This window comes from Equus quagga, chromosome 4 (genome assembly GCF_021613505.1).
Source record: "Equus quagga isolate Etosha38 chromosome 4, UCLA_HA_Equagga_1.0, whole genome shotgun sequence".
In the NCBI taxonomy this organism is placed as follows: domain Eukaryota; kingdom Metazoa; phylum Chordata; class Mammalia; order Perissodactyla; family Equidae; genus Equus; species Equus quagga.
The window spans coordinates 117,931,712-117,944,256 of record NC_060270.1 but is presented as its reverse complement, the minus strand read 5'-3'; the positions used below and the strand labels follow the sequence as shown (position 1 = coordinate 117,944,256).

Here is a 12,545-nt window from a genome sequence, read left to right as displayed (position 1 = left end):
CACCTATGAAAGGGTTATAGTCGCTCAGCATACCCAGGATTACTCCTATCATCACACTTATCACCCCATATTTTAAATGCCTGTAGATTCAGGTGGATCCTTCCCAAGGTAGTTAGCCCCATGAGGGCAGGGACCCAGGGTTTCTTGTCCATCATTATATCCATAGCACCTAGTACAGTGTGTGGCTTATGGTCGGCCATCATTAAATGTCAGATGATATTTGGATAGATAGATTTCATACCAGGTCACCAGTAAAGGCAGAGCAAGGAAACAGGAACCTAGGCACGTACAGAACCACGCCAAAGGGATCAAAGGACCAGGATAGACACGCGAAAGAAGCACTGGGATGTAGAAAGGAGGCAGGCCAGCACTGCATTGTCCTACCATCTGCAAGTCCTGAGACAGGATAGAAATTGAGGCCCACATATATCTAACTATTATAAAGTTAAGACTCAAGCCACTAAGCTGCTAAATAAAGTATATTTTATCCCCCTACCTTGACAAATATATATTCATAAAAACCTGAGAAGGCCAGACACCTCAAAGCTCTGTGCCAAAACTTGGGGGCACAAAGTGGCTCCTGTTCCACCCTCTTTTCTTCCCACTCCAGCCTGGTCCTGTACTGCAGGAACGTGGATGCCTCAGTGCCCACTGCCAAGCTCCATCTACACCTCCTAAAAGTAGTCATCCCGAGGCCACTCCCAGGCCCATATGGGTGTTGTCCATCCCAGAGGGAAAGAGCTAGAAGAGAGACCTACTCAGGCCCTGGAAGTAGTTCCAGGGTCATTAGGGCATGGATATAGGGAATCTCAGGTATAGAAGTGGGAGAGGGAGAGCATAGACTCTGTGTGGGCTCATCCCCTTGGCCTGCAGGCTGGGGAGAGGCCTGGCTAGAGAGGGTTGTGTCACTGCAAGCAGGAGATGACCTGCATTTATTCTAGAGCTCGTACTCCTGGTGTACTCCTAGTGTATATCTCTGAGGATGTGGCATTAGCAAGGACTGTCTAATATGTATTTTTAAATTTCAAAAACCCATCTTAAAAAAATCCATTCAGGGACTGGCCGAGTGGCATAATGGTTAAATTTATACACTCTGCTTCTGTGGCCCAGTGTTCCCTGGTTTTGATCCTGGGTGCGCTCATCAAGCCATGCTGTGGCAGCATCCCACATACAAAAAATAGAGGCAGATTGGCACAGATCAGCTCAGTGGCAATCTTCCCACCAAAAAAAAAACAGAAAGAAAGAAAAAATCCTTTCAAATATATGAGTATACCTTAAAGGTTGTAGATACATCTTTCCCAGCTAACCTCTTAATGGTTCATACTTCCAGACCATGTGACTCTCTGTTCTCTTGTATTCTGGCAAGCGATTTAAACTGGTGCCTAACGGCATACTCTTTCAAGCTAAAGCAGGGTTCTGAGCTGTGAATTGGTTTGAATTCTGAGTTGTTCCCTTAGTAGCTGCAGAGCCCTGGGCAGGATGCTTCATCTGCTGAGTGGAGGTAATAAAATCTTCCTCCAGGGTTGTAGTGAAAGTACATGAGGTTAAAGTCTTTAAAAGGCTTAGCTCAAGTAAAAGCTCAATAGATCATAGTGCTGTCATCATCATCATAATCACTGTCATTATTTTTACAGCTGTTATTCCTTATTGTCTGTAACTATTGCAATGACCTTGGGCAAGTCATGTAACCTCTCAGAACCTCAATTTCTTCATCCATAAAATGAGGTCCTTGGAGCCAGAGGATAACTAAGGTTCTGTCCACTTAAAAGCAGCAGCTTTTTGGAGTTCCTTCTTTTTCAGTTTGTATTAAACCTGAGCTTGACCCCCAGGCTACGTTGTAAATTGTTAATGGAGGTTAGCTACCATGCATATAGTGTCACCATGTGTTCTATTTTAAGCAAAGCTGAACTTGAAAATATGAATCTTTGTAAAAAGTTAAAACCTCTGGATTAAATAAGCAGTTTATGACACAAGTATTTGCTTTACAGAAATATTCATTTTAGAGTTCCTTTATTCACCTGATCTTCTACTACTTTAAAAATCAAATTGGATTTACAAAAGGATACTCAGTTTGCCTACACCTTTTCAGAAAAACGTGCAGAGACTTTTAATCTCTTTGAATCAGAGTCCTTTGAGAATTGATTAAATCTGATTCCATTCCCCCCAAAATGAACACTTGTTTGGGGGCTTTGTTTTTGGTTTGGCTGTATGCCAGGGATTCTTAAATTAGGATCCATGCACCCATTCTCTCAAAGAATTGTATGCAAATGTTTGCCCACTTGAGCTGACAGTTAGTCCTTCTCTGCCGTGTTCTGTGCCACCTCATGGAACTGGGCTCACTTACAGGAGTCTGTGCTGCTGTTGGGCTGGGCCGGGGCAGGCCGGGAGCTGAGAGGTGATGGATTCTCTTGGCTGGATGTGGTTCAAAAGTTCTGATCCCCTACGTGCCCCAGTAAAGGTTTCAGCTGACGTCTGAGTGAAAGAGTTGTCAGCTGAGGAGCAGAGGAGTGGCCTGTCAGACTCAGAATGTCCCATTTGCCAAGTCTCACATGAGAAAAGTGAAGACAGGCCCCACTGGAAAAGAAGACCTGCTTTCCAAAAGATTTATTACATAAAGGTCATGTTGCATAACATGCGCCGTGCTCAGTAGACTGGACTCCTCCTTGATTCATTCACACTTCACAAGATAGCTAATTGATCTCTTTAAAAAGGAGGGAATAGACCGTGGAATAAATGGAGGGCCTTATATGAATGACAAAACAACCTGAGTCTTATTGGAATTCTGTCTTAGTTCTACAAGCCAATATTAAACTTTCTTCATAACCAGCCTGACCCAATAGTGTGCAGAAATCACTGAGGTTTGCACACCTAAAGACCTTATATATTAAAGTGAGGTCTGTATCCTCGTGTTCTAACCTGTCAAAATAGAACATTCTTGGTGGGTTGTGAAATAACACTTGCAAATCCATTTTTGGTTTCAAGTCATTTTAAGATATCTATCTTATTGCCTCAGACTTCACAGTGTGTCCTAGAAAATCGTGCTGTTTTCACAGTGATATTAAAGGCGCAGTGAGATTTGGTAGTTGATTTAGATTTTCCTTGTGATTTCCCACGTGATATAGAACCTCTTCATGAAGTCACTTGCTGCTAAGCATTTCAGACCTTTATTTGGCAGTAATGAGAAAAACAACTACTTGAAAATGTTTGGGAGTGAAACATGCGTATTTAGATGTAGCTGACATCTGATGTGTAGTTTTTCTTGTATGCTGTGTAGGTGCAAGAGACTCTCTACCAGTGTAAGGATGGTACCCTGTTCTTCTTTCCACAAGGCAGGATAGTGGTTAACGTACAGACTCTAGAGCCAGCCAATGTATGTTTGAATCCCAGCTCTGCCACCTACCTGCTTTTTGACCTTGAGAAGGTACTTATCTTTGTGTGTCCTGTTTCCTCATCTATAAAATGCAGATAATAGCAGGTCCCTCCCTTACTGTGTTAATTTGAAGATTGAGTGAATTAATATGTGCATAAAGTGCTTAGAACAGTGTTGGCATACAAAAACAAGTTGTATGTTAGCCATTGTTATACAAATGTGTAAAGATGACCAATAAAATTTATTTTAATGTTAGAGGGTTCAAAAAATAAGTTAGTTTATCCTTAGTTTATGATAAGGCTTTACTTTGAGTTTATTCTTATCTCTGTCTTGAGAAAGCTCTAACTAGGATGGCTGCCATTTCTTCTTTCTCTCTTTCTTTTTTTTTTTTTTTTTTTGGTGAGGAAGATTGGCCCTGAGGTACCATCTGTGCCAATCTTCCTCCATTTTTTGTATGTGGGACACTGCCACAGCATGGCTTGATGAGCAGTATTGTGGGTCCATGCCTGGGATCCAAACCCACGAATTCTGGGCTGCTGTAGCAGAGTGCACGAACTAAACCACTATGCCACCAGGCTTGCCCCCACCCCTTCTGCTTTCTTATATCAAGTCTGTGTATCAATCAGTGGATCCCATAACATCTGTGGGCTGAGGATCCTTGTGTACCTATAAATGGAAATGTGTACCAAGTATTTTGGTAGACTGAATACCAGGTCTCACATGTACCAAACACACTCTTGCTAAATTTATGTCAGCCCTACTATGATAATGAAATGTCTCTATTTTAAATGTTACTGACTTCATAACAACATTGTATATAATCAGTGAATACTAAGGAGAAGAAAACCAGTAATATGTGAGGAGTTCTTCAGGCCACTTCCTGTGTAAAAAGTGTCTTTATACTTGAAAAGGCTGAGGGACTATGGTCATTCATTCATTTCAGAGTCTGTATTAAGTGCCTACCACAAGTGTGACCCTGTTCTAGAAGCTGGGAATGGAGCACCTAGAACACAGTTGTTGCTGTCATAGACATTATATTCTAGTGAGAGGAGACATTGAACAAGTAAGATAAAACATGATAATTTTAGAGGTAAAGAAGTGGACGAGTAAATAAAATGGAGCAACGTAGTGGAGGGAAGGCCTTGCTGAAGGCCTCTACTGTGCCTCAACCGAGCTGAGACACACTGAATTGGGGGAAGAGAGTTCCATGCTGAGGGAACAGCAAAGGCAAAAGCCTTGAGATAAGAATGAATTTGACGTGTTTGGGAAAGAGAACGGAAGCTTGGATTTGGGTTGGGGGCGGGGAGCCACAGGGAGGCAGTACAAGGGGAGGCTTTGGAAATAAGTGGGGGCTACCTTGTGGGATAACTGTGGGCCATGGTCAGGTGTTTGATTTTATTCAAAGTGCACTGGAATAACATGATAAGATTTGTATTTTTAAACAGTTTGCTTGGCTGCTGTGCGGAGAACCAAGTGTAGGGGGCCATAAGTGCTCCCAGAAAGCTCAGTTAAGAGCCATTAGCTGTCGTCCAGATAGGTGTTGATGGCTTGGACTAGAATGTGGCCGTGACATGCAGAGAAGCGGAAAGATTTGCAGTGTATGTTGGAAGTCGAAACAACAGGACTTGCTAAGAGTCCGGATGTAGGTGGTGAGTGAAAGGAGAAACCAAGGAATCACATATTTTAAGGTCTCAGTCAAGCGCTGCCTCCACAGTGAAACTGCCCCCAGCCGTTTTAACCCACTTCCATCTCTCCTTTTGATGAAGCGGTTGTGTTTTGAGGCCATCATACGGGCGAGGCACGGTTCCAGGTGCTCGGGATACATTAGCGAACAAACCGGAGATCCCTGCCTTGTGGCAGTTGTATTCTCCGCTGTACTTCCTCTCTCTGTGCCTGGAATTCACATGGAATTTTATCTATCTTAGTATTAGTCTCTAATCGTTTCAAACAGACAGTTATCTTCTTAAGGACCGGGGACTCCAGTTTTCAGTTTACCATAACGTCCAGCTCAGTGCTGGGGGAGCAAAAGTACCAGTGAAAATATGTCTTTTTCATAGATAACTTCTTATTTGTATGCTTGCCTATTTTAAATAAGTACATTTATGAAAATCTAAAATTGTAATTCACGTCATTGGAAAGGCGATCATTTTTCCATTAAAAAAGGATTATTTACTCACTCAAGAGTTATTTTAAAATAACGGGCTCCCCTAATGAATGTAATTAAATGTTTGTTAACAGGTCGTTGTGTATTTGTCAGGGGATGCTGGAAAGGAACTGAAGCTAGAGTATCGGGGCCATATTCAATTGTAAATTACCCAAAATGAAGACAAAAGAGCTGAAATTTAGAATTGGAAGTGAAAAAGAAAATAAATTCTGATTTCAAAAAATTCAAACATAGACACAACTTTATAGAGGACTTCCGTTTTCTAAATTTGCAATTTATAATCGACAGTTATAAACTGATTCCTTAACCAGACCACATTCATCTTGGCAATGAAAAGTAATCATTTGAATACACAAGAAAATTGGTTTCTGGTTGTGGCTTTCTGAGCATGTCTTAAAATATAAAGAAGAAAACAAAATTCGTGGTTTTATGTTTTGCAAGGAAGACTGAGCATCTTCATAAACATTCATAGGATACTGGCTCCTTTTCAAGACCCCTTATCATAATGCTGGCATTGAGGTGCTATTGCTAGTGTAAGGTTCTATCCAATACATGTATTCTGTGGGTTAAGTTTTTGAGGACCATCCCAGGAATCCATGACCATTTATGACTTTGTTTCTATGAAAAATGCTTCTGAGTTCTAGAACACTAACTTCAAACCCAAGATTAGGAACACACTCTGTTCATAAAGGGTCCTCTTAAACTTGTTTCAGTAATTCTCATAATCCATTCAATCTTTGAAGACCATCATAGTTATCAACGGGAAAGAAAACTTTTAATCGGGTGGTATGCAGCAGCACAATTCTTATAATAAGAATATAGATGCCTTTCCCTTTACCTCGTTTATTCCTTCAACACTTTCATTAAGTGCTTTCTCTGAGCAAGGCACTAGGCAAACAGCAGTAACCCAGAAGAGCTTATAGCTCCTTGGGGAAAAAACACGTATACAATAGAATGTCTGTCTTAAGTACTGTAAGAGAGGTGTAAATGAAATGTATTGCGGGTTCAGAGGAGTGCAAGATACTGTCTTCTGATGGAAGTGGGAAGTCTTCCTGGGAGAGATGGCATTTAAAATGCCACTTGAAAATGGAGAGAATTTAAAAGGGGACAGAAAGGGAAGGCATCCTGGGAGAACAACAGCATGAACAAAGTGGTAGATCTAAGAAAGTGTGTATGTGCAAGCACCAGCCAGTGCTTCATGCAGTGAACACGTTTGGAGCAACTACTAGGTGTAAGGCGTGCCCTACGGAGCCAGAGACAGAAAGAAAAATAGGATTTGGCCCTTAACCTTAAGGAATAATTCAGTTTAGTATATCTTAGAAAGTGTAAGAAAACAGTTTTCAGTTAAGTTTGAAGATGGTGATGGGTGCTAAACTGAGGCGTTGGAACCGTATTCTACGGCCATGGGTTTGGTCATGGTGATAACAATGCTTATCATTTACTAAATCCTCCAATGTTCTATGCACTTTAGTAAGAATTTACACACATTAGTTCCTTCAGGTCTCCTTATGAGATATGGCTACTGTTTTATCCCTACTTGTCAACCGAGAAAACTGAGGCTTAACAATTCAATTAATTCATTTAATGTTGCCCAGCTGCTAAGTGGTAGAGTAGGCATTTGATCAGGCGTATTGGATTTCAGAGCCCGTAACACACTTAGGGGAGCCATGGAAGATATTTGAATAGGAAAATGATCGATTCAAGCTGTCCTCCTTAAGAATTCACTTGACTACAGGGAGAATACGGTGATTAAAGAATTATGCTAGTGAACAGCTAATGAGGACCTAAATGAAGGTAATGGTAATGGATGAGAAAAAGGAAAGGCCCATTCTCCTACTGCTCTCAGTACATGCATGCACCATGGACCCATGGTTCTCAAACATCGGTGTGCTCTAAGTCACCTGGAGGGCTGGGTGAAACACAGATTGCTGGGTTCTCCCCCTGGAGTTTGTAATTTTGCAGGTCGGGGATGGAGCCTGGGAATTTGCTTTGCTAACAAGTTCTCAGGTGATGCTGATGCTGCTGGTCTGGGGACCACACTTCGTGTACTGCTGAACTAAACTAAAGACCTTTGAGAGGTACCAATAAAGGATTTGGGAGTTTGAGGATGGACTAGTGTGCCAGACCTGGAAATCTTCTGGAAAAATACTCTAAGAATCAGGCATGATTTAAGGGCAGGCAAAAAAAGAATGGAATATTTTGCCTAGTTCCATGAAAGAAAAATACTTTGAGGGAAGCATTGACATTATCTGAGACTTTTCTTGGGAGAGTTCTATCATAGGTGTAGATTTTAAAAAATAAAATAAAAAAGTGAAAACCACGGCAGTGACTATAATTTTATTCTAATCATGAAGAGCTAAATATTATGAACAAGAGGCATGCAATTATTATTTGGCAAAAGTAAGTATAGAGCTGGCATCCTATGTTCCATTTAGAGTGCTATTTTGTTATTATTCATAACAACTGAGGTCATTGGGCCTGGAGATATGCACCATTTCTAAGAGCTGGTTTTATAATTACCATTTTGATTGCTGCATCTAATTATTCCCATAGGTTTACCTGTCCGTGATAGTTACCGTGCAAATCATAAGCAGAGATACGCAAACTCTGAATCTGAGTGGAGGTTAATTTGTTCTCTACGTCGCTAAAGTGTTGCCTGTGGTTAGCAAATGTGCTAAGTTGCACAACCAAAGGTGCAAAATCCTTCCTGACATTTGCAAACATCAGTCCTTTCAAGTTTCTTTCGTTCAGTCAAATGTCCACTAAGCTAACTCATCAGTATCAATGACAACGAGCTTAGCATAAGCAAAACAGCCATTCAGGCATAGCCACACTGTGTAACATGGGTACATCAGAAGCCTTATTTTGATCACACGGTCAGAAGCCACTAGATGGAGAGTGAAATTAGTTAGATATATGAGTAAATATTGTATCATTTTGGTTCCAAGCCTACACAACTGCTAATTTTACCATGATAATTCTTCCATATAACTTAAATTAGGTTTTTGAATCAAAATACATAAACAGCTCTATTAATGTTATCAACATCACATTGTTGTCTGCTTTAGTCTTTTGGGTTATATACTGTGAATCTTTATTTAAAAACCTAAAAGTCTACAGGAAAGGAAACGAATTTTTCTGGCCTAATGGTATGCAAATAAATTATTCTAGACAAACAGAATGTAAATAAAGTTCATATTTCAGGAACACATTCCCATTTAAAATAAAAATCAATTTTAAAGTAAAGGTTTAGTTGCCCAACTAGAAAAGAAATAAACAATCCCCTTAAGTCTAAGTGATACCAAAAATTCCAAATTGTCATAATAAATAAATATTTTTGAGAGACTAGAATTGCTTCATTGCGAAGGAGAGGTGTGTGTCAGATGATTGATTTCATTTTTACCATGGAGGATTGGTAGTTTCTGAGTAGCTAGAAGATACTCAGAAAAACTACATGAAAGAAAGTACCCTGTCAGTCTTTTAGGATATATTTGGCTCAGTGTCGTCAGAAGGTAGCCTGTCCTCGCCCTGGAATCAAGTTGCAAACACTATCCTCAATAGTAATTAGAGCTAAGCGGCAATTACAGGACGTATGATTTGTTCAGCCGCACTGCCTGCCGGCTGTTTCCTAGCACCACATTTCACAGGAGCACCAGGTTGAAATGATGGAATTGTTTCTCTCTCGGTGTAACACCTCGTCCGGTGTTCGAATGCAGCAGTGAACGTGGTCTGAAATCTTAAAAACGAAGGTAAGCGTTGCTGGCTGATTAGCATTTACACCTCAGGGAACTTTTTCATGAAGTATGTGACAAAAATGTGAAACAGTTCAAATCAATTTCAGAAAAGAGAAAAAGTATCAGAATTAGAGCAAATAGAATTTGCTAATTTCAGGACTCCCTTGCCCAATATCATCTTGGTTTTCCTAACTTGTTTTTCTTTGAATTGTCATGTTGAGTTACTTTGCTGAATATAATGGAGATGTGATTTGAGTTCCCACATTTCCATTATTTTTATGAACTATAGTTCCTTTTTCTTTTGAAGTTTGTCTCAGAATAACCACTAGTTAAAAATGAAGTTCATATTTAAACCAAGTATGGTAGAACTCTCTCTCTTCTCTTCAGGAAGTATATGTAAGCTGATGATTGTGCATCTTCAAAATCCACATTCAGGCTGACAGAATAGTGGCTGGTAGCCTGTAATAAAATTGAGTGACGTGGTGAGTGATTTGCACTCTTGTCACATGATTTTTATGATAGACAACGTTTCAGGTTTTTAGTGTTCCATCTAGTTCCAGTCAAAACTCAATGGCTCAATGTTTATTTAGACCCTTGGGCATAGAAATCTCTCTGGAAACCAGGTAAGTGCAGCTCCTCAAGGGGGAGTATTGTTTGTCAAGAAGACAGATATATTTTGTATGTGTACAATAGATATTTGTGAAATTCTCATTTTGATTTTGATATTATCGCTTTAGTTTTCCCCACTTAAAAAATCCTTTTTCTTTCAATTTTGCCACTTTTAAAACATGGATAAATATTGCTGTTAGGAAAGAGCTTAGAAACTCTTGGCACTAGGAAGACGTTTTATCTCATAGTCCCCAGCGGGATTTCAGGTGGTTTGGAAAATATTGAAAGAGTGGTGACTTCTTTTATTCTGCCTCTCTGGTGCGTTAGAGGTGTAAACACTGCAGGTTCAGTAGACTGTTGCAAAAAATGAGGAAAGCCAATGTGCGTTAATCTTTACAAGGTCCAAAAGACTCTGTGATGTGAGATCTCTTATCAGACGCTGTCCGCAGAGTAGTTATCACAATTAGCCTAGTACCTGATTTTGGAAGAAATCTTTTTTCTAGCCCTGGGTCCATCATTGGCTTCATTTCATATGTTTGCTTTCTCATGGGATTATTTATCCCTGAGCATCATTTTCTTCATCAGAAAACTGTGGGGTGATCGTTAGCCATGTAACAGTTTAGAAGTCTGCTTAATATATGTAAAAGCACCTTGTGCTCCCCAATGAAAATTTACAGTGTTTGTATAACCCAGGATACTGATGATGAACCTCTATAAAAATATACCATTAAATTCTATGGTGGATTTAAGTTCTTAACTTTTCCCACTACGTCACGCGTATGGCAGATACTATTGTGTAAGCACACGTAAAAACAATCCTCAGTTGTTGCAACTGACATGACTACTTGAGACATAACCAGACATAAGGCGTTAATTTGTTTTATCTTGCCACAGGCACAAACTTGTCCTGATATTAGCTAAATCTTCCTATTAATCTTTTGATTTATAGAAGCAAGTATTGAAAACAAAATTAATACAATATAGCTGCAAAACAAGGCAAATGACAAATTTTATGAGTGCTTTCTAGTTCCCTGGAAATATTATAGTGTGAGAGAGAGACAGAGACAGAGACAAAGAGATGAGAGAGACAGAGGGACAGGCACATACACATACAGAGATAGGAAGACACAGAGACAGAGAGATGCCAGAGTCATGAGACAGACAAGAGAGATGAGAGGCAGCAAAGACAATAGAGAGAGATAAGAGAGAGACAGAGAAAGTGGGTATTAGAGAAAAAAAGTCAATCAAAGTATGGAAACAAAGATTATGCAATTTTGGAACTTTGGATTCTTTTTGCATTTTCTTTCACTGGAAACATACTTTGTCAAATTAAATGCATTGAGCACCAGGTCCATTTTTATGAATTATTTTATGAATTGTTTTATGTTTTATGAATTGTTTACTTTCCATTTGTGTCCTTTAAAGCAAAGGGAGCTTAAAAGGCTGTTTGAAGTTTAGAAGAGACCAAGAGTCAAAAAAAATGTTCTTCTAAAAGAAAATATTTCCATTCCTTTGTTGCCTTATAAAGCAAACCATTGAAAAGGAAAATGATGAGTGCTGTGATTAAATTCTCTACTCTCCATGTGGCTCCTTATTAAAAAATCATTATGTCTTTGACTTTTCGTGTTCATTGGGAGAGTGAGAAGGAGTTATTTGGGAAGCCAACAAGAAATTCCACAGAAGAAAAACTGGGACAAAGTTAGTATCATTGTATAAGGATAAACATGAGACAGGGGGCACAGGGGACAGGGGCAATCGTTTATGATGAATCACTTCTAATGCAGAATGTCCTTGAGCATTCACTGGAGGGCCTTATCTGATGCTATTTTGCATATCACTAGTGCCCCAGAAGTTGTCTGCATGATTAAAGCAAGTAGCATCAATTTCTAGGATATCAGGACAATGGCAGAGTTCCAAGAAGCCAGGCCAGGGATTGGCCTTTGTGTTCAATACTGACTAAAGACCCTTTGGAGTCCAAGCATCCGCTGGATCACAGGATACTCCGTGTTTCTCAGGATAAGGGTGATATCACGTTGTATCCTGGTGGCTCAGCTTCTTTGTTTGAGGGAGTTACATGCTCTGCTTAACTAAGTTCTTCCTGCTTATATAGTTTGCTCTGCTCTACTTCATTCTATACAGCTTTCTGCCATACAATCGAAAGATAGAAGGGAAGGAAATTATTTTAGGAGTGAACTCTTAGGAAATTCCAAATAAGGAATTGGTGCATTCGTCCACTCTGCAAAGTTAAGCTAAAATCACCTCTCTTGTCCTTCCCTCTCTGGATCCCCCGCACCCTTTTCCCCATCCTAACCCTGCTCTCTTCCCATGACTCACAGTTGCTGCTCACCCCATCCCTGGCATGGCCAGGTTAGTCACCTCCTACCAGGTTTCCACGGGGGTAGAATGGCTGCTTTCATGTGGCTTACACAGCAGCCCTGACTGCCAATTGGGAGCCATCTCTACTGCTCCTGGGTGAAAATTGTTTCTTGGCTGATGGAGAACCAAGAGTGGCCTCTTCTATGATGCTCACCATGATTACAATACTCCACTAGAATTTTCCCCGAACACTCTATAATGCATTAAAATTATAGTGGCCATGGGATACGTGTGCAAAAAGGAAAAAGGGTTACAGCACAGTTTTTACTGTTTCTATCTCTTCCCAGCTTGT

At 40.1% G+C, this 12,545-nt stretch overlaps 1 protein-coding gene across 7 annotated transcripts in view; it reads left to right on the top strand.

Moving 5' to 3' along the window:
* Window positions 1–12,545, top strand: part of ZNF385B (zinc finger protein 385B) — a 385,907-nt gene that overhangs the window by 273,159 nt on the left and 100,203 nt on the right. The window contains exon 1 of one of the 7 annotated variants that reach the window (XM_046659663.1): window positions 9,131–9,283. The exons of 5 other annotated variants lie outside the window; for them this stretch is intronic. The gene's annotated coding sequence lies outside the window, so the exon portion shown is untranslated. Of the gene's footprint in view, window positions 1–9,130; window positions 9,284–9,839; window positions 9,892–12,545 lie in introns of those variants that run through there. One more of the 7 variants, XM_046659666.1, reaches the window with a different exon arrangement.